The sequence below is a fragment of the Elephantulus edwardii genome, unplaced genomic scaffold (assembly GCF_000299155.1).
Source record: "Elephantulus edwardii isolate Elephantulus edwardi_28Jun2011 unplaced genomic scaffold, EleEdw1.0 scaffold00180, whole genome shotgun sequence".
Taxonomy (NCBI): domain Eukaryota; kingdom Metazoa; phylum Chordata; class Mammalia; order Macroscelidea; family Macroscelididae; genus Elephantulus; species Elephantulus edwardii.
Genome location: NW_006399930.1, coordinates 3,960,561 through 3,986,043, shown reverse-complemented (window position 1 = coordinate 3,986,043; position 25,483 = coordinate 3,960,561).

The following is a 25,483-nucleotide window of genomic DNA, read 5'->3' as shown; positions in this document are numbered from 1 at the left end:
GTGCGGTTGGCGCAGGATAGAGCAGGGTTTAGGGCTGTTGTGCATAGGGTCGCTATGAGTCGAAAACGACTTGATGGCACATAACAACAACAACAACAACCCATTAAATTGTGCATACTTATAGTACGTATTTTTTTCTTAATTACTAGTATTATATTCCTGTGGTTTGATAGTGCGAAACTTAGAGGAGAAACATTTTAAACGTACTCATGAAACATCTATTTAAAGTTTTTCTCATTTCTGCTCTCATTTCTCATCACTTAGTTCTAGTTACTCCTTTAGGAAAGATGAGAACTATCTCAATTAAATATTCAAAAACTTTTCCTCAAAAACTATCAGAGTAGCTTCATTGGAGTCATTTAAATCTACACAAGTATATTTAAGACGTGTGGCAATTTTTCATGCTAATGGAATAAAGTACTTCTTGAGCTTTTTTTATCATCAACATCAACTATTATATTACTTCTGTTGAGGTAAAATTATCTACATAATGTCATTACCTAAGTCTCCTGTGTATAGGAATAATAGAAAGTGCCTCTATACTTTGAAAAGACATTATGTTCTCAAAGAATATTAACATTTTATTTTATGTAAGTTCTTAATGAGAACATTTCTAAAACATTAAAATAATCACTCAAAATGACCCTACAGCCATAGTGCAACAAATTGCATAAAACTACAGTTTTAAGGAATATCACTAGATTTTTTATTTTGCCGTTAAGAGATTGTTGTTGTGTTGTTATTGCTCTTGTTGTATACTGTCATGTCAGAATAGGCCCACATCTCCAGTGGGTTTTCAAAGGCAGCTTAATTACATGGGAGGAGACTACCCATTTTTCTCCTGCAGAGCAGCTGATGGATTCAAACCACGTTCCTTTGACATTACAGCACAGCTTCTCACCACTAGGCAACCGGTGCTCCTTAGTTAAAAGATTAGACATTCTTACTTACTTTAAAGATCAAATTTATAAACACATTACACGTGTATTTACAATTTAGAGATCAGGTGGACATAAAATAGATCATCAAATAATTTTTTTTCAGTCTGTTCCATAAAACATGTCAACTAGTAATAAATATTTCACTTAAAAATGGTGATATATTTGGTCTTATAGTATGCTTTGTTAACACAAATGTGGGCTAAGTATAGGGTATGTTTTGTAGGTCCACTTTCAAAAGCTAAGGATCTTTAAATCCAATCTCTAACAATTCCCATAAGTGGAAATTCAGAACTGGGGTAATGTTAAGGACTGAATTGTATTCCAGCAAAATAATTCCTAACCCACATATTTGAGGATGCCAATCTATTTTTTGTACAAATAATGCCATATCATTATGGCATGTGTCTTAAATCAATCTCCTTAGAGCTACTAAAAAAGTAGATTAAAAGATGAGACACATAATTGCAAGCACAGATTTTATGAAATGCCGAAACCACCACAAGATGAGTGACAGGACCTTCCCCTACAGCTAACACTTCTAATCTGTGAGAAAAACAATATTTATCTCTTAAAACCACACACTGGTTGTATTTCTGTTATATCTATTGCTGTTGTTAAATGTCATCCAGTTGACTACAATTCATAGTGACCCTCTGAGCAACAGATCTGAAACAGTACCCTCTCCTGTACCTTCCTCACAATATCTAGTTCAGGCCATTGTGATAGTCACTACATCAGCCCATCTTATTGAAGGTCTCCTTATCTTTCTCTAACTCTCCACGTTCCCCAGCATGATGTATCTCTCTAAGAACTGGCTAATTGGCTATTTTTTAATACATGCCCAAAGTATGTGTGATGAACTTTCACCATCCTTGTCTCTAAGGAGCAGTTTGGTTGCAGGTCTTCAAAGGCAGATATATTTGGCTGTACTTCCTCTAAAGCAGAGTTTTTGTTCTTTTGGCAATCTCACTGTGACACTGATGTGTCAAATACATTAATGGTTGGTTACCCAATGCGGACAGAGAGTGGAGTGGAGTTCCCCAATTAAAACAAGCATGGAAGGAGGAGTGGCATCCACTTCCATAATAGCTTGCCTCCAGAAACCCTATGAACCTGGAGAGGATGAAAGGCACCCAAATGTCAAGGACTCTCCTTCACAGGGTTGCTATGAGTCGCCTGCGACTCGACTGGCACTTAACAACAATAATATCAACATAGAAAGATCAGCTGGCCCAGTGGACAGAAAGTGATGCTACCAAGCCAAAGGTGGGTGACTTTTAATCCTCGGCCCTGGGGCCTGTCTTCCATTGTTTTTGTTCAGACATTCCTCTAGGTCGTATAGCCCTGGTGTGTGTACAAGTTGCCGTATAGAGGTAACTTGTGATTGCTGTGAGACTGAACACTGTGACACTGATATGTCAAATGCGGTAAAGGTTGGCTACCCAATGCAGACTGAGAGTGGGGTGGAGCTCCCCAATTAAGACAAGCTTGGAAGGAGGAGTGGCATTCACTTCAATAATAGCTTGCCTCTGGAAACCCTATGAACCTGGAGAGAGGATGAAAGGCACCCAAGTGCCGGGGACTCTCCTTCATAAGGTCGCTATGAGTCGCCTGCTACTCTACAGCACTTAACAATAAACAACAACAGTACAGCCAACATCAAAATCCAAAAGCATCAATTATTCTTTGGGCTTCATCATTCATTGTTCGACTTTTACAGGCACCGTAGATAATTGAAAATGCCATGGCTTGGGTCAGAAACTCCTAATTCTCAAAGTAGCATTCTTTGATTTATCCCATACAATACTTCTTTTAATTTCTTGGCTGATGTTTTCACGGGATTTTATTTTGGATCCAGGTAAAATGAAATATTTAACAACTTCAACTCTTTCATTGTATTGTTTATCCATCCAATTTGTGAAAATTTTTTTCCCTTATTGAAATGTGATCCATACTGAACACATTAAACATCATCATTAAGTACTTTGAGTCTCCATTTTCTGTATGCAGTTTTCCTCTTCATATAGTCCAGTTTTTCCAATTGTTCAGAATACAGATTGGGTAGTCATTATAAAGATACACTGGCACACATTCTTCTTGACTTTTAAGCCATGAAACGCTAGGAAAATAAGACAGGTAAAAGAGAAATACATCAGTCTCCCCAGTAAGGATGAATTTTAATTGTCACAGAATATGGATTTTGGGGTCCAACGGATCAGTTCAAGTCAATTGCCCTGAGGTAACCTTTTGAAATGTGATCCTTGAGAAGACCATTCTCCTAAAAATCACCTTTAACTTAACCTTTGGTCTTGCTAACTACTAAATACCATTACTCTTAGGATATTGCGCTTTTCAAAAGAATTATCTGCATTCAGCCAATTTTTAGAAGCATAACCTCCCAGTAAAGATAAGAGGCTTTGTTTCATTATTCCGAAAAATACTGTCTGGCCCCATTTCCATGACAACACGGATGAGATGAAATAGAAGAATCTTTGGAAGTGGTGTTTTCTCTCTCTCTCTCCATCTCTATCTCTCTCAATTAATGCTGCCCAATTTGCAAAATATAATTTAAATAAACTTCAAATTAATTTATATTACTTACTTATTATGATTTTTGTTAGCATAGTACTACAACTATCAGTAGCATTTGTATATAGAAGCAAGTGTGAGGGTACTAGATAGTTTCATTTGGACCACCGAACCAAGTCACATTCTCTAACAGATTTGCAAAATACCTTACATCTTGAGCTAAAAAAAGAATAATTATATACTTTCTTGACATATTCTAATGTCTGTTGGTTAATAAGTTAAAATCCACAGCAGAGTAGAAACAAAAATTTTATTACTACAGTTGTTATGTGCTTGCTGCAGAGGTGGCTACAATTGATAATGACCCTATGAACAACAGCTCTGAACCCTGTCCTGTCCTGGGCCATTCTCACCATTCCTTACTGTCGCTGACACACTCAAGCCTATTATTGCAGTCACTGTGTCAATCCAATTAGTCTCCTCAAACACCATCGTTCTCTTGAGTAAAATAGTGTGGGAACACAAAACTAAACAATATTTTAGGGTGTTTTTTTGCAATGTGAAACAGAAAATAGTGTACTATTGTTTGACCTGGTGGCAAGAAGCTGAGCAGCAAACCTGAAGGCACACAGTTTGAATCCATCAGCTACTCCACAGGAGAAAGATGGGACATCTCCTCCAGTGCAATTAACTGCCTCTGCAAACCCCCCAGAGCATTAGCTATGTATGGGTCGCTTCTGACCCCATGGTATATAACAACAACAACAATTGTTTTTAAATTCTGTAACATTGGTAATTCGGGTATATAGCATATATAGTTCTTTACTAACTGAAACATTTTTTAGGAACCGTTCATATACAATGTTATTTAAAAAATATATAAGTAAATATTAGATTGATGAACCTAATTAGGCAACTTTGTTGTTGCTGTTGTTGTTATCTGCCCTGGAACCACTTGTGACTGACAGTGATCCTATGTACAACAGCTCTAAACCCTGCTCTATCCTGAGCCAACCTTATTGTCTCTGACACACCTACCCCCATTATTCCAGTCACTGAGTCAATCCATCTCATTGATGGTCTTCCTCTCTCGCACTGTCTTTCCACCCTCCCAAGCATGATATCCCTCTCCAAGGACTTGTCCCTCCTTGCAACGTGTCCAAAATATGTCAGATGAAGCTTCAGAATCCTTGCCTCAAAGGAACAGCGAGGTTTCAACCTCTCCAGAACAAAACTGTTTGTTCTCCTAGCAGTTGATGGTATGTTAAATACACTTCTCCAGCACCACAGCTCAAAGGCATCAATTCTCCTTATAATCATCCCTAGTCATTGTCCAGCTTTCTGATGCTTAGCATGTAATTGTGAAGACCACAGCCTGGATCAGGTGCACCTTAATCTCCAGACTGACATCATTATTCTTCAGTACTCTGGAGATGCCCCTGGCAGCAGACTTTTCCATTCCAATTCCTCTTAGACAACAGACTTTTTAAAAATACCCAGTAGTAGATAAAGTGATGCATTAAATGTGGTATATCAGATTGTTGGAGTTCAAATCGAGGAAATAAATTCTCTCAGTTAGTATAAATGTTTGCTGAGAAACAGAAAGTTAACCGGGAATTAAGCTGAAAAACTTAGACTTTCTGCTTTAGAGAAACTTACATACAGAAGAAATTAACAACTCTATCCAAAGGCAGCAGTATAAATACACCCTTGGACTTGCAATGGTGTCCATTAAGGAAGGTAGTCATATATAGCTGAATATGTGCTCTCAGGATTGTACTGTTGTGGTAATGTACCATCAAGTCAGAACTGTCTCATAGTTGGCCAAGCTAGTTTTCAGAGACAGTAAATCACACAATAATGGAATATATGATTAGACGTTATATGTAAGACAATGATCCAGAATAAGAGATACGTTGCAAAGAGGACTAGAGGAGGAAGAAGGGAGAGGGGAGAGGTGAGGGAGGAAATTGTGAAACAGTGAATGTTTAAAAAAAGAAAGTGAACTGGAAGAGGGGTAGAGGTGGGAGGGAGTAAAATATGGAACAATAAATGAATGAAAATCCAACTTTTCAATAAACTTTAATTAGATTCACAATTAAAATTAAAAATTTAAAAAACAATATTAAGAGATTCTCTCTTAGAGCAGCGAGTGTATTTTAACTGTGTGCCTTCAAGTTGGCAACACAGCTCCTTACCACTAGACCATGATGGCTCCCACAGGCTCACACTGTTGTGGTGGTGGTGGTGTTTTGTTAGGAGCCATGGAGTCAAGTCTAATAAGTCTGACTCTTAGTGACTCTACGAATAACAGACCTGAATTGTCCTATATCCTATACCATGCTCATCATCTCTGACACACTTTGAACCCATTGCTACAGTCACTGTGTCAATTCCTCTCGTCGAGGGTCTTCTTGTCTTTCACTGGCCTGCCACCTTTCCAAGAATGATGTCCCCTTTCAAGAATAATTTCTCTTAGTAACATGCCCAAAATATAAGAAATGATGCTTTGCCATCTTTGCCTCTAAGGAGAATTCTGGCTGCACTTTTCCTAAGACAGATCTGTTTACTCTTTTGGCGGTCCTTGGGATATTCAGCCCTCTTCTGCAGCACAACTCAAAGGTAACAGTTCTTCTTCTATCATCCTTATTCATTATTTGGCTCAACTAGCTGGATAATAATCAAACTAAATGATAACAGAAAGAAGAAGGCATGTGAAGCTGCCTGATAAAGCCTTCCCACTTACAAGCCATGAACATCAGAGTTGCAAGAAAGGAAGAATACACTTTAAGGCACTCAGTGGAAAACAGAATAAATCATCCTAGCCCAACTCAGTTCTAACTTTGGCTCAGATTTTGCTGTTTTTGGAGCATTCACAATACCTCATACACCAAGACTTTCTTCATAGTAATTAAAATAAAAAATAATCTCTATAACCATGGTTGTAGCCCAAAAAGTAATATTTGGGAAAATCATGTTTCAAGATATGCTACAAATTATGTAAAATTTTAAATCACACCAAAATAAAATATTTTAATGTTCATGAGTGCTCTAAAAACTATACTGGAATAATATGCATTAAATATAAGAATATCTTTTTAAGAACAGGAGGAAAAATATTTTAGTAATAAAGGGTAAAGGGCATTTAGATATCTCAGCAATGTTATTTTATTTTAGTAGTTTAAGATACAGCAATCTTTTTTTAACTGAAAAATTAAGATGCAACTTTATGTCCATGAAAAACTGTAAATTGTCTTTGAACATGCTTTTACTACTCAAGCACCTTTGCTTTGCATCTTATGCTTTTATGTTTTTTTACATCTTGTGTTTTTATTTTTAGAAACTATTCTTTAAGTTTTTCTATATACCCAAAAGAAAAAAATATGTTTTATAAACTATACAGACAAATAAGGTTAATTCTATTTTAGGCTGCACTTAACTTATATATTTCAGAAGAACACAGAAAGCAGTGTGACAAAATTGGAAGTATAACAGGTATAATAGAAATATTATAGCTATTTCTCCCATTCTTTTTTGCTGTTAGAAGAGATAATGGTCACAGTTTGGGGTCAGATGAAATCTCAGAGACTAAATCCTTACAGCTAAAATCAAGTGACATATCACAACAAAAGCCATTGATCCTTCCCTCACCTCCACCCCTTCTCTCCCTTCTTTGCTGGTTAAATGCAGGCTTAACCTCAAGATGTTGCTCAACAAATTGATTATATGGAACAAGTATTATGAGTACAACTTGCTTCCACTGCTAACATCGGTACACTTGACTTGAGTCACAAATGGGGGCTTTATTTCCAGATTCCCTCTCTCAGAACAGATTTTACCCTAGTTGCACTAGTTAGAAAGTGGCTCATTGAAAACAAAAACAAAATGTATTTCACCACTCTTTTGTGGAGGGCTCTCTCTGTATGATTGAGGCCATAGTCTTTTTTTCATCACTTGGTACGCATCTGACACCTTGTTGTTGTTATGTGCCGTCGAGTCACCTGCAACTCATTGTGACCCTATGTACAACAGCCCTAAACTCTGCTCTGTCCTGTGCCAATTGCACTGTCTCTGACACTCCCATCCTGATTACCCCAGTCACTGAATCAATCCACTTCATAGAGGACCTTCCCCTCCTGCGCTGTCCCTCCACCCTACCAAGCATGATGTCCTTCTCCAAGGACTGGTCTCTCCTTACAACATGACCAAAGTAGGTTAGACGGAGCCTCAGAATCCTTGCCTCCAAGGAGCCACCCGGTTTAACCCTTTCCAGGATGAATCTGTTTGTTTTCCTAGCACTCCATGGTACTCTCAATATTCTTTTCCAGCACCACAGCTCAAAGGCATCAATTCTCCTTCTATCCTCCTTGGTCATTGTCCAACTCTCTGATGCATAACAAGTGATTGCAAAGACCATGGCCTGTATCAGACGCACCTTAGTCTCCAGAGAGACACCATTGCTCTTCAGTACTTTGGAGAGGTCCATAATAGCAGACCTTCCCATGGCAATATGCCTTTTAATTTCCTGCCAAGAGTGTTGACTGTGGAGCCAAGCAACCTAAAGCTGTGAACAATCTCAATCTCTTCACCATCCATCCTGACACCTAGACAATGACTAAAGATGAGCAAAGAAGAATTTATGCCTTTGATATGTGGTGTTGGAGAAGAGTACTGAATATCTCATGGACTGCCTAAAGAACAAACAGAAATGTTTCAGAGAAGCACAGCCAGGGTGCTCACTTGAAGCAAAGACAGCAAAGTTTCTTCGCACATGCTTTGGCTCTGTTATTAGATGAGGCTAATCCTAGGAGAAGGATATCATGTTTGGAAAGATGGAGGGTTGGCTAAATAGAGGGAAACTCTCAATAAGACAGTGACTGCAACAATGGACTTAATCTAATACGTCAGAAATTGTGAGGATGGCACCGGCTAGGACAGAGTTCAAATCTGTTGTTCAGAGTTGCTGTGAGTCCTATTTGATTTGACAGCACATAACAATAAAAGGGAGTGCAAACAGCAAAAGGTTATCACCATCAGAGATAGTTCAAAAGAAACACCTGGTCATCAGCTGACAAAACTACACTGTCTTGAAACCCTGGAGACATTGCTCAACCTTTAGGCTTGTGGGCTCTTCATGAGTCCAAATTAGCTTACTGACGAAAATTAGCTTGGTGACGAAAATGCAAAGAAAATGGTCACCCATCTAGCCTGAAAGTTGATAGTAGTTCTCAGGATAAGATAATACCTGAACAGGGCTTGGAAGCGTGAGGGCCTGCATCACTTGGGGCCGATTAGTCGGGAGATAAACGGTCAGAGCAGTTCAAGCTGCAGAGCCTGTAGTACAAATGAGAAGAGGACCACAAAGTTTAAGTCCCAGGCTCCTTGTAAAAAGAAAAGCTAGGGTTCAAGCTCAGCTTTGACACCAAATAGAGTGTTTATTTTATTTTCACTAGGGAGCAGGACTGAAAATGGTAGTAGGTGGATATAAAATTTCCTTCATCACAAGTATGCCAGCCTGACCTCTCAGATTCTCCGGGGCATGCTCTGCTTGTCCTGTAGTTCCCTTTAGGAACAAAATGCTACTTAAATCAGCAACAGCAACAACAACAAAAAATATATAAATAAAAAAAAATAAACCAGGAACACAGAAAGAGTTACTGAAGACCTTTTTCCAGATTCTGAAGTTTCCCTGAAGGCAAGTTGGCAGCAAAAATATTTTCTCGGTTAGAAAAACCACTGACAGTAAAGATCTGCAGAAGGTTGTAACTAACCTCAGCCCCGCCATTGTTTACAAACAGCACTGGTCTGTGCAGATAGACAGCAGCAAAGAAGTGTTTGGGCTAATGACTGAGTATTCTTTTGATACTATAATATAATCCTCATTCTTTCAACAAATATTGCTTGTTGTTCTGAAATGCTAATTATAAATGATTGTTTAAATCTCATAGAATAAAAGATGTTTTGCCTTTCTAGAATAATGGAGCTAGTTTTATGATTCAGTGTTCAGCTAATGCAAATTACTTCCTTGAGACTCACCCCAAATGTTTCAGAGAGGAATCTAAACATTTTTTATTAGGGATTGTCAATATGCAATTAGAAAGTAAAATTAAGGCCCTACGATAAAGCCACCTTCTGAGCAATCAGTTATTTCGGCAGTTGATGTATTCTATTAGCAGAGTTGTTTTGGCATTGCTTTCCAGGTGGTGTACGATTAATCACGACTCCTGCAAGGCACTAATTCATCATTAGCCAAGTAAATAAATATTTTTCCATCTTTAATTTTGATACTTAAATCAGCCAGAAAGAAATTAGTCTGTTTACTTGAGGATGAGAGGATTTCTTGCTTTCTTTTCTTTTTTAGAATTATAAGTCTGTGCTAAAGAGGAAAGAATTTTGGTATCTAATCAGGATCATAGCTCAGAAATAGGTACTGAGAACAGGAAGCAAAGACTCCAGTCCTTAACTGAGGTTGTAACAAAAAGGAGTGTCAAAGCTCCTAGTTGGGAGCCTAAGATTTAGACTATTAAAGAGCAAGGATGTCAGTTTAAAGACTAAGGTATGCCTGACCCAAGCTGTGACATGTTTGGTTTCTTCATATTCATCTGAAAGTTGAACAATGAATAAAAAAGACCCAAAAAGAATCAGTGCCTCTGAATCATGGTTTTGATGGTGAGAACTGAGTACTCAACATGGACTGCCAAAAGAACAAATATGTCCGTCTGAGAAGTGCAGCCAGGGTTCTCTTTAGAGGCAAGGATGGTGAGACTTCATCCTTTCAAATATATTATCAGGATAGGCTAGTCCTTGGAAGGAGACATCATGCTTAGAAATGTGGAGGATCAGAGAAGGAGAGGAAGATCCTCAAGGAGATGGAATGGCTTAACAAGGCTTAAGAGTAGGGACCTGGGCTAACTAGGATTCATCATGGAACAAGGATACATGGGCTTTGATGATATGACCTCACGTGACATGGTGCATATGGAAGAGTGCTGGACCCAGGCACAGGGGTGAGCAGTAGTTAGACAGATAATGCTGAAAGAGAATCCACTTGCTCCACCTGCTTCTGGGCTTCATGCGGAAGTTCACACAGGACAGTGATTCTCATGTATGTTTGAATGGATTTTTTGCTTTGTAAAATGCAGCTTCCCTGGCCCAGTCCCAGAGATTCTGATTCACTAAATTTGAGATAAAACCCAGAAATATACATTTTCACAAGTTTGTCAGGTGATTGTGATGTAGTTTTCTGATGACAACCCCCAGGTCTAGGAGGTCATTGTAAAATAAGATGCAGACGTTCTCTCCTACTTGGCTGACCCCAAACCCACTGCTATACAGTCCCACTGACTGGGTTACCAAAGCCATAAATCTTTTTGGAAGTCATCTGTCTCATCTTTCTCCCACAGAGCAGCGGGTGGGTTTGAACAGATGGCTTTTCAGTTAGTAGTGAATGCTTTAACAATTTTGCCATCAAAGCTTTTTTTCCTAATAGTTAGGAGCTAATAAAATGTAACTTAATGTCACAGAGAGATTTTACCATAATTCTCTTTTGCTCAGACTATATGTTATTTTTTAAATGGGGGGAAACACATTTAAAAAAAAAAAAAAACAACCTACTGACACAGAGTTTATTCTAACTTACACAGTCCTGTACTCTTAGCAGGCGAAGGATAGGCAATCTCTTCCCAGAGCCATTTACATCCTTCAAAACACTGTGGAGGGCAGTTATGAGTCAGGCCTGACTAGAAGGCAATAAGTGATAACCCATAAACAAAGCAAAGCAACAACAACAAACACCCCACTATCAGTAAGTTGATGGCAACTCTGTACAGGACTAGAACTGCCCTATCAGTTTTCAAGTCTGCACATTCTTATAGAAACAACCAAGCAGATCTTGTGGTTAGAAGCGCAGCACATTACACACTATGCCACCAGAGCTCTCTACACTGCAGACCAGTGTAAATGTCTCATTAAGGATCCCTACTGGCACAACGGTTAAGTATTACTCTACTAGCCAAAAGGTTGGAGGTTTGAATCTACCCACATGGCTGCTCCATGGGACATTTTTGTGGGTTTGGTTTTTTGTTGAGTTTTTTGTGTTTTTTTTTAATCTGCTCCGATGAAAAAAAGCCTAGAAAATCGTCTGGGGAAGTTCTTTGTCACATGACAGACCTTTGAGTTTGAATTAACTCAGTAACCAGAAATAACAAACACTCCACTAAGTTGTCTTCAATTTTCAGAGATTATTAAGAAATTGCTGAAAATAATAATCATAAAAACTTCACACATTTTTACTTGAAAAATTTTACTGTGTCAAATTTATTCTGTAGTGTATAAAAGGGGGAAATTTTTTAATTTTAGTTTTGTTTCTCATTAAATTTATCACATCAGCATGTAACTAAGAGTTTCTATTGGCATAGGTTAGAGGTTCAAATCCATTCGGAAGTTTGTGGGAAGAAATGGCTGGTGGTCTACTTAGAAAAGCAGCCATGGAAAGCTCTACAGAACACAGCTCTGTTCTAGTACTCATGTCATTGCCAGAGTCAGAATTGACTCCTTGGAAACTGGTTATTGACCTCTTTATAACCACTCGGTTTCCCAGTTTCCTTGGCTGAAAATTTGGAATACTAACATCTTGGAGAATGTTGTGAGAATAAGTGAAGAGCATATGCAAGCTCCAGACGCTGGACTTGGTTCATAGACAAAGAGGGATAGATGAACAGTGACCAAACAGTCTCTTTTGAAATTAAACGAAAAATTAACTGAAAAAGTTGACAAATGTGTTTTAACTTTCAGCTCAGTGGCAGGCATTAAAACGTGTTTTACCCCTTTTAACTATCAATTAAAAATACCTTTTGTTTATTTCTATTTTGAGAATAATGATTCTACTGACCAGAATCATTAGTGCTATTATGTCCTATTTTAATCCCACTCTACTTTGATTTCCTACATAACTTTGATGTGAATCATTCAGGATACCGTTTAAACCATAGTCCAGCAGAGCCTAGCAGCCTTTAGATTGTATGCTGTTGAACCATACAGAGACACTAATTCACTCATTTGGCTTTCATTTTGTATATCCTTCCCATCGTCTTCAGCGCTTTTATTAATTTCTGGGGCATGGTCTGTGAGTAGCTCCACAGACGTTCACAATTACGTGGTGCTGTCTTCCATGTTAACTCTTCAAATGGCTTCATTTGCGGGCACAGCTGTCTCATCTTGATTTCCCTGGGAGCCAGGCAGAAGCGGCATTTCCCTTCTCACAGCCCATTTATTTTCAGACACGTGTTGTGGCATACATTAGGTTCAATTTCTCTGGAGTTGTTACTGAGGTGTAGAACCATACACAGTTGGATAGCACTGTGCCCTCCAAATGGGACAAAGATGAATAAAGCAGACAAAAGGCTGCGCATAGGAAAAGGTAAATTTTCCAGTCTGTGGCACTCGCCTCATGATGTGGAGCTCTCTAAGCTTTCTGCAGAAAAGGAAGAAACTCTGTCACTGAGGTGGCCCTTGTCTGCTTAGAAATACCTACTAATGATGTGGGCCTTATTTCAATCCTTATTTTAGAGATGAGGAGACAAAAACACAACAAGGTTATGCAAATTTTTTCTAAAGTCATGCAACTGGAAAACTGCATAGCAGGAACCGGAAATTAATATTGTTATTGTTGTTGTTGTCGTTTTTAACTTCAAATGCTAGGTTGCTGCCAAAATGACATTGTTTCTTTATACACAGAGATAACACTATGTATAATCAACCTGGACATGTAGCCAGATATCAAACTGAAGCTAAATCAAAACAATTCTATGTGGATCAATGTAGAACTGTGCTCAAGAAGACTTCATCTTTTTTCTTAAACTTTTTGTTGTTATTTTGGTGAAAGTTCATAGAGTAAATTGATTTTTCTATTCAACAGAGCATTTATATTTTGTTTCATATCAGTGACTCTAATCCCTGTAACATAACAGCACTCGACCACTCCCTTCTTGTGTTTACCATGTCCGTTCATCCATGTTTCCTACTTCTTCCTGCTTTCCGAGCTTTATTCCTAAGCAAATACTACTCTTTGAATTCTCATCTGTGGATTATCCTAAGACTTTTTTGTTGTTTGTTGTTGTGTACCATAGAGTCAGAACCAACCTGTAGCTGAATTTCTGGCGGGTTTTCAGAGGCAGTTAATTGCACAGGAGGAGATTGCCTATCCTTCTCCTACAGAACAACTGGTGGCCTCAAATCATGTGCCTTTGGGATTGCAGTGCAGCTTCTTGCCAGACATTTATACCTCCCTAAGATTATTCACCTGATAGGCTTCCCTATTGTTTGCCTGGAAATTAAGCCATGAACATGAATTCATTTCCAGGCTTGAAAGGTGATTAAAGACTGTAGTCACAGGAGTTCTTCCAGTCTCTATCAGAGAACTCAGCCTGGTCTTTTCAGTGATTTTAACACAGGATCTTCCAATGGTTGATTTCTTTAGCAGTAGAGCACCGGACTTTTTTTCCAAGGTGTCATTTGCAGACTTTCAGTACCTCCAACCTTTCAGTTAGCAGCTGAGTGCTACCATCTAGGTTCTCCCTAAGTCAGTAGAATCTTTCTTTAAAAATGGGGGATGGTCTTTCTTTCCTTTTCTGCAGACAGCATGCTGTAAGGTCTGGTTTCACCCTTGACTTTCCAGGGTCCTTCCCCCCTACCTTTTTGCTTTTCTTTCTTTTTCATTTTTTTCTTTGTATGGTCTGTCTTTCACCAACTCTGCCTCTGTTTTATTGCTTTAATAGACCTTTTCTCTTGTTTTGCTTAGAAAAAAAATTTAAGAAGGAGGAGGATAAGCTAAAGCAAGACGTGATGCTCTTGTCCAATTTCAGCTTGCATAAACAGATTTGGTTAAGCTGAGTCAGAAAAAGTGAGGCAAAACCCTCAACAAAGTGGATTGAATCCAACCATGAGCCCTAACAAATCAACTATGGTACACAGGTCACTGTGAGTGGCATTGAACTTGACCAAAACTTACCTCAATGAGTTCTTCTCAAAGGCATTTTGTGAGTAGAATTGTATAAATTATTACTGATCACTAAGGACAGGAAATCATTTTGGGGGTAGATGGTCATTGCTGCGTCTTTCAGTAGATTAGCCACAGACATCTGATACCTGTCAAAACAACATTACTGTGGAAGCATTGGCTGCTCAGAACACCCCTTACTCCTACTAGGTTGGATTCTGCAGAACTGGAATATTCTGAACCTGATGAAGTTGCATTAACCAATTATAGTAGTATACAGCTTCTATATGATGCACTACATGACAGCATTTGCTCTAAGAAAACTGGACTAATCTCTGATGTCAAAGAATATGCTAGTTAAGCACCCCTAAACATATATCTCCCCCATCAAGGCTAACATTGATTGACTATTATCTTGTAGTTTATACATACTCACATGTGTGACTTAAAGTAAGAATGCATTAGTGTGAAGGTCTATGTGCTCTGCTTTCTGAGTAAAGCTAGGAGGATCTTGTTTATTTTGTTTTATTGTGGTCTAGGAAGGGCCTTCTGAAAATGAACTACAAAAGTTCCCTGCTCTCCACTGGGAATCCCTTGTTGAACATTTGATTAACTGTGCTAGATACATTTTCCAGGCTCAGGAAATTGCTAAACATGCCAGGTACTACCAGCTCCAGAAAAAGACAAAACCTTTTTGCATCAAAGGGAAACTCACAATTACACAGAAAAGTGAACTCAATGCTAATATTCCAAATGGAGGAAACACACCCTGCCTCTCTGTTCACACTATGACCTGGACTCACCGAGGGGACACGTTTCCCATCCCCATGTCCTTCCAATCTCTCTCCCACCCTCTCCTGTGCCTCAATTCACCTTCTTATTGCTCCTTCACCTCCAGAAGGGTTGCTAATCCTCAGTAACAGAGATATTTAGGGGTACAACTTTTATTGGTACTTGTTAGCAAATTGACTCTGACTCATATATAATAGAAGGAAACATTGCCCAATACAGAGGCATCTTTGACCTTGGATATGATCAAACACTTGAGTTCGTTGTTATAGCTATTGTATTAATCTATCTGGTTGTAGTTTCCTCTCTTTTTTTTTCACAGTATACTAACTAGAGAAAAAAGGAAACCAAACACCTAAACCCACTGCTCTCTAGTCAATCCCAACTTAGAGGATAGGGTAGGCCGGCGTCCCAGGGTCTCCAAGGCTATAACATTTACAGACACATCTCACATCGCTTTCTTCCATGGAGTAACTGGACTGCCAACCTTTCAGTTAGGAGCACTTAACCTCTCTGCCACCATGAATCCATGCACAATATACTCATTCATTCATTGACATCAAGTCGGAATCAACTCATGCTCACCCTCCAGTGGGTTTTCCTCAGCTGTAAATTGCTCAGGAGGAGATTGGTCCTGCAGAACAGGTGGTACGTTCTAACCAACAGAGAGGCATTGATTTTTGGTTAGCAATGAAACTACCCCCAGGCCAGGACTTCAGTGATCTCTTAAAGAAGCCGCTTATGTACCATAGAGTCAAACCGACCCATAGATGAACCTCTGGAGAGTTTTCAGAGGCAGTTAATCACATGGAAAGAGGTTGCCCATCCTTCTCCCAAAGAGCAGCAGCTGGTGGCCTCAAACTGTGTGCATTCAGTATTGCAGTGCAGCCTTTTGCCACTAGGCCACCAGAGCTCCCTAAACAAGCTATTAGGTGCTTTACATTTTAAAATGCCCTTGATAGAAGTGAATGTTTTCTTTCTGGCTGTTGTTATTTTTGTTTGGATTTTTTCTTTTTCCTACTTTCTAGATTCCTGTGGTAAGGAGACCCAGGCAAAGTTTGACTTTTCAGTATCTCTCTTGCCTTCTGAACATGCAAATGCATAGTATTAGATTCAAGAGAAAGGCACCTTTCTTTTTATTTAATTCATGAACCCAGGTGGAGAAAACCAATAAGCTGACACTTTACCATTAGTGAAATGGCTCTGCTTTTATTTTGGCCTTAACCCTGGAAGCTTGCTTCCAACAGGAAGAAGGTCTGGATGGCAGAGTTGAATCTAGGCATTCATATAACCCAATCAGAACTTTAAGAGTATCATTAATACCAAACTTCTGGCTTTATCATAATTGTTTCATTTAATCTACTTAATCATTAATTGGCCAGACTGCTAATGGCAAGATTTCTAAAACAAAGGAAATGAAAGTGTTAAATTAAAGAAAATCTAAGTGTTCCTAGGTAGCACAAATACTTAATGATCTTGGCTGCTAATAATAAGACTGTCCTTTTTAATCTATTTAACAACACCCCAGAAGAAAGGTGCAGCAATCTACGACCCTAGAGTCACAGCCATTTAAACTCTATAGAGTGCTGTTATGCTATGTCACACATAGGGATGTCATGAATTAGAATTAATAAAGAAAAAGTAAGTGTATTTGAGAGTTAGCTAGGAGATATTGCAAAGCAATTTGTATATGTCCTAAGAACAATCCTTTGATTTTAATATTTTCAAAAATTTAATGAAGTTAAGCTCTCCATGATAAGCACTATCCATACCTAATGGGGTTTCTATCAAAATTAGCTCACAGGGAGTTTCAGCTTAACCCGCATCTTCAAGAAAGGAGATCAGACTAAAAAATCTCCGGTGCAGCATTTTCTTTTGAAAGTGATTCGTCTCAGAAGCAGAAATGATTGATGGGTAAAAGAAGTTAAATATGAAAGGGAGGATACCGTCAGTACAAGAATGCTTTACCAAGTTGCTGTGTGCTGCTTGATCCTCCAGGACCTTTGCAGGATACTCATGAAAAAATATCTCAGAACTGTTGCCTGAAGGAATAAACTGGAAAACACTAATCCGATGGTTTATATCCCCCACCGGACAAGGATAGTTCACAAGATATTATCTCCCTCCACTTCCAGACTGCAGATGTGTAAGACTTTGGCAGATTCCTGTAAGCAGCCCATGCCAAGACACCACAGAAGCCTTAGGCAGCAAGTGGGAGGTACACAGGCAAGGCTTAAGGCAAAAACTGTGTGCTGGCACTGTAGACAGCTATTTAAATGCTGCCTGTAACTGATTATCACAAAAGTAGATAAAGTGAAAGATGAGACTACATCCAACATAGTCCACGTATAGGATTAAACAATTACTGATATGTCCTCCCTTAAATCCAAACTATTATAGAGCTGCCATTCGAGTTATAACCAGTCACAACCTCTATAAGGATTGAATACAAGAAAATTGATAGAACAGTTCCTGGCTAAGGTCATAATTTAAAGTGGCAATTGATATTCATCCTCTAACTCCATCATCATTTGCTGGGTTTAGTTTTATTTCTCTTAATCTTGGCTTAATGCCCTTGAAGGGTAACAATGGTGGACAGTATTGAATATTCAACGGACTTTCAAAAGAGTAAACAAATCTGTCTTGGAAGAAGTGCAATCAGAGTGCACCTTAGAGGTGAAACTTCTAATATATTTGGTATGTTGTTGAGAGGGGATAGTCCCGGGGAAAAAAGATATCATTCTGGGAAAAATAAAGGGTTAGCAAAGGGGAAGACAATGCTGCGTGAGCTGGATTGACTACCACACTTACTTGAGCATGTCAGATATTGAGAGAATGGTGCAAGGCAGGGTAAGGTTTTGTTCTATGGTCATGAGGTTGCTGTTAGTCGCTGTTGACTCTAAGGCACTTAGCCACAACAACTTCTCTTGGCCAGAATATTGGCAGTTCTAGGTTACCTTTCAGAAATATGAACCTTTATGGGTTTTTTCTTTATTTGTCTTCATTGGGTCATGGTTGCTCAATGGCCTGCTCATGGACATTACTAAGCATGAGAGGGATACCTTAGCGAGTCCTGAAGTTCCAGGTATTGACCCTGCACCAGTTATGTAATCTCATTCTATGGGAGACTCAATCTCCCATCATAACAATAGCCCCATTTTTTGCCTGCCAGTCCTCCCTACACGAGGAATCTAGAGTGATTGGGGTATAGTAGTTCCATTCTGTGGAATTTTTTTTTTTTTTACTACTGGTTTACTTACAAAGTTCATATGGATTATTTTTCACACCAAATCTTTCCCATTTCTTTCACCACCCCTTCCACTCATCAAATTATGGGAGCTGATGAGTAACCACCCTCCAGCCCCCACCAATTCTAACCCCTCTGTTCCCCCCTTCACACCCCTTGGATCCTCATACTCATTCTACAGTAATGGTTATATACAGTATTTGTCCTTATGGGACTGAGTTAATTCACTCAGCATAATGCTCTCCAGTCCCTCCTTAGTTAGGTAGTAATTTACAAAATCACTGCTCCTATGCACTGCATAGTATTCCATTGTGTGAATGTACCATAATTTGTCAATCCATTCAATTATGGTTAGTCATTTGGGTTGTTTCCATGTTTTTTGAATGGTGAAAAATTTTGTTGTGCACTTTGGTGTACAAGTCTCCATTTGTACCTCCATTCTCATTCTCATTCCAAACTGGAATAGCTGGGTCATATGGAATTTCTATGTTCAGCTTTTTGAGGAAACGCCATACTGCCTTCCACAGTGGTTGTACCATTTTATAATCCCTCCATCAGTGTATAAGAATTCCCACATCTCCACATCCTCGCCAACATTTACTACTTGCTGTCCTTGTTAAACTTTGCCAGTGCTGCTGGGGTGAGATGGTATCTCAGTGTGGTTTTGATTTGCATCTCTTTTACTACCAATGATTTGAACATTTCTTCATGTGTCGTCTGTTGGCCATCTGAATATCTTCCTCTCTGAAAATTCTTTTCATGCCTTTTTTGTTCCTTTGTAGAGGTATTAGAGGGAGCTCGGGTAGCTTAGTGGCAAGAAACTGTACTGCAATCTTGAAAGCATGTGGTTCAAATCCTACCAGCTCCTCTGCAGGAGAAGGATGGGAAATCTCCTCCTGTGCAATTAACTGCATCTGAAAACCTGCCAGAGGGTCAGCTATAGGTAGGTTTTGACTTGACAGTACACGACAACAACAACAACAACAAGAGATGTTATACCTGTGGGAATCTAGCCTCCTATTCTAGGTCATGCTGTTTTTAGATACCATCAAGTCAACTCCAACTAAGATCCTAGGATCAAATCCATCACCACCATTTTGTTTTGGTTTTTGGTTTTTGCCATTTAAAAAACAACAACAACAAAAAAAAAAAAAAAAAAAAAAAAAACCAGTCATATACTGACTACAGCCTGGTGCCAAAATGCATAGCATGTTGAGCTGATAGCTGAAATGCCAGTGTTTAAATCTACTAGCCAATCCTTAGAAGAAAGATGAGCAGTCTCCTCCCATCAAGATTTATCTCCTCAGAGACTTACTAGGGGGTTGCTATGAATCAGAATCAACTCAGCAAAAGTTAAAACAAAAACTCATTTATCATGCCCTGAAGGACAGTTCCCCAATCTGACAGGCATTGTCTCTGAGCTAAAATCCTAGCTAAGCCTTTACTATTGCAATGTGTGAGAGAGAGCTTTAGTGGTGGAGTCCCACAGAGAGTTGTGCTACTAACGCAAAGGTGGGGTACCTCTCTGGTGGCTCAGAACCACCAGCAGCTCCAAGAGGAGACACAATCTCCTCCTGTGTCATTTACAGACTTCAAAAACCTGCTATGAGTTGCTTCAGACTCAATAGCAATGAACGAATCCAGTGTTTTATCAGGCTAGTTCATTAAGGTGGTATATTAGATAAGCAAAAGACTCCATAAAATGGATCCCCTGTTGTTGTTGCTGTTATTGTTCTGTACTATTAAGTTGGAACTGACCCCTAGCTGATGCTCTAATGGTTTGTCAGAGGCAGTGGATTTGAACCTTTGCACAGGCATTGAAATCCTGCCCATTGGTCAAGACTTCTGTACATTTTCAATGGTGGTGCTGGCTAGGGCATTATAGGCAAGGGGGGTATATCTGTATCCAGAACAAGTAATATATCTGCCAAAGATGAACCATTTCCCCTCCAAGATAGATGAGGTCTGATGTAATTGGAAATTGAAGTTGTATTATTGCAGACTTTTTCCAATTAAGGAGCAGAGATACTGTCTTTTTGGCTTAGGAATATTGGCATTTTCTTGGTGTAATCAACCTACGGCTAAAGGGCTACATGGTCTCTATGAGGGAGCCATAAAGAAGGCTCAACCTTGCTATTTCCCACTGACAGTTTACAAATGAAGAGCTACAGTACCTAAATCTGCCTCTGTGAACAGAGTAGGCTGTGCTATTGAATCCTTGCAAAGGCTACAGGCTTGCTCCATTCATGGCACATTGTACAGCACTAAAATGTTGAAGCCAGAAACCAGCTAACATCTTTAGGACAGAGCATACTGCCCCCTAGGTCTCCTTTGCAGTATATACTCTCTGGTGGACATTAATCTGAAATACAAAGAATGTTCACTACCTAATGCACGAGCCCATCCACATATTTTTCCTCCAGACATTTTTGTCTCTAATCTTATAATTTTGTTCCTTTGGGGCCTGGCTAGGAAGGTAAGACATTTTCCAATACCTAAAATTTTAGGTGTATCCTAATCTCTAACTTCTTTTCCCTACATACAAAAGACTAAGTTTATGATATTCAGATCTCTGCCTACTGGGAAGATATCACTTCATCACTCTCTTTTAGGGTCAAAAAAAGCAGAACTATAAGGTGGTAGCATTTTTTTTCTATCATCAATACACCCAGTGTTAAAGAGCTGTGCTGCAATCCCAAAGGCACACGGTTCAAATCCACCTGCTGCTCCATGAGAGAAGATAGGTAATCTCCTCCTATGCAAATACTGCCTCTAAAAACGTGCTGGAGGATCAGCTCTGGGTCAGTTCTTAATTCTAAGAATATCACCAACACTTAAGGAACTTGAAATTTCTACATTCATCAAATTATTGGAATAAAACTAATCATAAATTTGAAATCCTCTGAAGGTTGTCCATCTACAGTGTTAAAGATCAATGTTTTATGTTGACTGTACTAACTCAGTCCCATAAATACAAATACTGCATAAGACCATTATTGTAAAAACAGAAGGATTACTAGTAAGACGTGTACAAAAGTCCAAAGGGGAAATGGGAGGGAGGAGGAGAAATAGAGGAGGAAATGATTGAATATCACAAGGTCACAGAGTTTGGTGGGCAGAGGGAGGAGGTGAAGAAACTAGAAAAGATCCAGTGTTGACCAGAAAATGTAGGGTAATGGTGAGCATGTGTCAATGGTAATTGCTTTTATAAAACATAATACATGGAAATAATCTTATGAAACATAATGTGAATAGAAGAATGGTATGAAATGAAACACAATGCATATGAATTTTGTAAGCAAACAATGTTGTTGTTGTTGTTATGTGCCGTCGAGTCGTTTGCGACTCATAGCGACCGTATGTACAAAAGCCCTAAACCCTGCTCTATCCTGCGCCAACTGCACTGCCTCTGACACACCCATCCCGATTACCCCAGTCACTGAGTCAGTCCATCTCATAGAGGGTCTTCCCCTCCTGCGCTGTCCCTCCACCCTCCCAAGCATGATGTCCCTCTCCAAGGACCCGTCCCTCCTGGCAACATGTCCAAAGTATGTCAGACGAAGCCCCAGAATCCTTGCCTCCAAGGAGCAGCCTGGTTTAATCCTCTCCAAGATGAATCTGTTTGTTTTCCTGGCAGTCCATGTTACATTCAGTACTCTTCTCCAGCACCACAGCTCAAAATTATCCACTGTCCTTCTGTCCTCCCTAGTCATTGTCCAACTCTCTGAGGCATAACAAGCGATCGCAAATACCATGACCTGTATCAGGCGCACCTTAGTCTCCAGAGAGACACTGTTGCTCCTGAGTACCTTTGAGAGGTCCCTAACAGCAGACTTTCCCATCGCGATACGCTTTTTGATTTCCTGAGTGCTGGTGCCAAGAGTGTTGACTGTGGAGCCGAGCAAACTAAAGCTGTGAACAATCTCAATCTCTTCGCCATCCATCCTGACGCTGCCAATTGGTCCAGTGGTGAGAATCTTTGTCTTCTTGACATTGAGCCTCAGTCCATACTGAAGGCTGCAGTCCTTGACCCTTCGCAGCAAGTGCATGAGGTCCTCCTCAGTTTCAGCAAGCAGGGTTGTGTCATCTGCATAACGCAGATTGTTAATAGATCTTCCACCAATCCTGATGCCACAATTCTCCTCATAGAGCCCAGCTTCTCGGATAATCTGCTCTGCATACATGTTGAAAAGGGATGGAGACAGGATGCATCCTTGGCGTACACCCTTCCCAATTTTGAACCATGCAGTGTTACCCTGCTTTGTTCTGACTACTGCCTCTTGATCCAAGTACAGGTTTCGCATTAGCACAATTAAATGTTCTGGGATTCCCATTCTTCTCAGAGTCAGCCACAGTTTGTTATGATCCACACAGTCAAATGCCTTTGCATAATCAATGAAACACAGATAGACATTCTTCTGGTATTCTCTGCTTTCAGCCAAGATCCATCTCACATCAGCAACAATATCCCTCGTGCCACGACTCCTTCTAAACCCAGCCTGGACTTCCGGCAGTTCTCTGCTGATGTGCTGTTCTAATCGTTTTTGGATAAGCAAGCAATATAAAATAAAAATTATTTGTTTTAAAAAGATAAATGGTTATTACAAAATAGTCTCCATTTATCTGTCAGTTTATCATACCATGGTGGTTTGTAAATTGCTATGATGCTGGAGAGATACATTATTCTGGGAAAGGTAGAAGATCAGTAAAAGAGAAGAAGTACCTTAACAAGATGGATTGATGTAACTACCACAATGGACTTGATAGTGAGGCTGGTTTAGGACAAGGGTGAGGCTCAGATCTGTTTTTCAAAGAGTGGCTGTGAGTCATAGTCAATGCAATGACACTAACAACCACATGGATCTGGAAGCTACAACGTTAGTATCTCAGTCACTTTCATGGTCACCTAGGGTTTCATCAAAGGTTTTACCATAGCTTCCAGACCCAGTAATCTACTTCTGACAATTAAGAACATAAACCACTGGGATCACAACCGAGCCTTTTCATCTTCCTTGTTTTGGACAAGTCATCAGGAGAGCGCAGTTGCTGGAGGATAATGTCATGTCTATGAAGCAGTGGACCACCAAGAGGGAGGGAGATAATGGGTGAGATGGGTTAACACAATACAGTGATCTCCAGCTTTCCAGAGATAATGAAAGTTGTTCAAGGTTGGGCATACAGCCTACCATATAGCAATTGGTTCTGTTCTGTTATACATAAAGTCATCATGGCTCAAAAATATAATAACACTAATGTATATCAAGCTTTTTTATCAAATACAATGATGTATTTCGTAGTACCACCAACACGCTGCTACTGAGTCCATTCTGCCCCATAAGGATCTTCACAATTCCACAAGGTTGCTAAAGTACTAATCTTTGTGTGTGTGTGTGTGTGTGTGTGTGTGCGTGCGTGTACCGTCAAGTCAGATCTGACTGGTACAGGAGGAGATTGCCCCTCCTTCCCCGACAGAGCATCTGGTGGATTTGAACTGTGCACCTCTGGGACTGTAGTTGCAGCTTCTTGCCACTAGGCCACCTGAGCGCCCCTTAAAGTACTAATCTTTACGAAAGCAGACGTCTTCAAAGCAGCTGCTGTATTTGCAACACCAGCCTTTTGGTTAGCAGGCTAATGCTTAATCCACTATGCCCTAAGGGCTCTTTACTAGGTCTTGAGTTATAAAGGAAAAGATTGCCAGTTCAAACCCACCAGCTGCTCCATAAGAGAAAGATATGACTGTCTGCAGACTACAAACCTCAGATACACTCTGTCCTTTAGGTTTGCGATGAGTTTATAAACTAGCTTGATTGACAGCAGTGGATTGTTTCTTAGAGACAGCCCTTTTTCAACAACCTCCCTATATTTTCTCTATTGTCTCTTCCTTTCAGAACTTTTCTTTAATCTGTGTGGCAATACTTTCTTCCCTAAGAGTAAATGCAAGATGAATTTCAAATCCTTTTTATTGTTCACATAATCAGTTGCCAAGAATCCTTGTAGCATCTTTATCAAGGGCTGTGTCCATGTCATGCATGCCTGTGTGCCTCCCTGTCAGTAACCTCGTTCCTTTGTGGAAGGAGAAAGAGGAATCTGTATATGACTTCATAAGGTTTCTCCCTTGGACTAGAGTCAGAAGGCGTAGTCTCAGTGTCAGTCTTTTCAATGTCTGCAGAGTAATGTGGTGAGAAGCAGCCTGTACTGAGACTCTGTCAGCTCTTTAGTAAATTACATGAAGTAAATTGCATGCAAGGATAATGAGGACAAACTTGCCTGCTGATAAACCACATCCTTTGTGCTCCTTTTTCTACAGTGTGTTGAATAACACCATAGGGCACAAGTCATTCTACACCTACTATAATAAATGCATAATTACAACACATAAAGCCAAAATGTGTGCCTCAAAAAATATCCCGTTTCCTAACAGGAAAGGGAGAGATGTTTCAGAACAATGAACAAAGGCTTTAGATTTTGAAATCTTTTGACAGCTTGATGTGTTTGAACATCTGAGCCAGATTATGATTCTGCTTGCTCAATGTGTATTTCAGCCTCTGTCTTGCTGTATAACGCAAACAGAAATTTCCATTTTTTTAAAAAAGGGGGGTATCTAAAAAGGAATTTTTTTCTCCGTTTATTGTATTTTTAAATTTTATAAAGTGTGAAGCACTTTGCTTGTGGCATCATTGACTCTTGATAGAAACCCTGAGGAGAAGGTCTGATAAAACCATTGTACCCCAGGAGCTAAAAAGCACTAAGTTACTTGAGACCAGTCTCCAAGTAGGTAAAACCTGGGCTCATACAAGATCTGCTCAAATCTGATAACAGCTTTAAACTTCAGCACATAGCTTCTCACTGGATTTCCATGCATGAAATTTCCATTACAATTTTTAACTTCATGAAAGCAAAGGTTCAGGCTTTCCTTGAGCGTATAAATTTCTCACAGAAATGTGTTTGTAAGTGCATGTCTTGAAATGTGTTTATTACTAT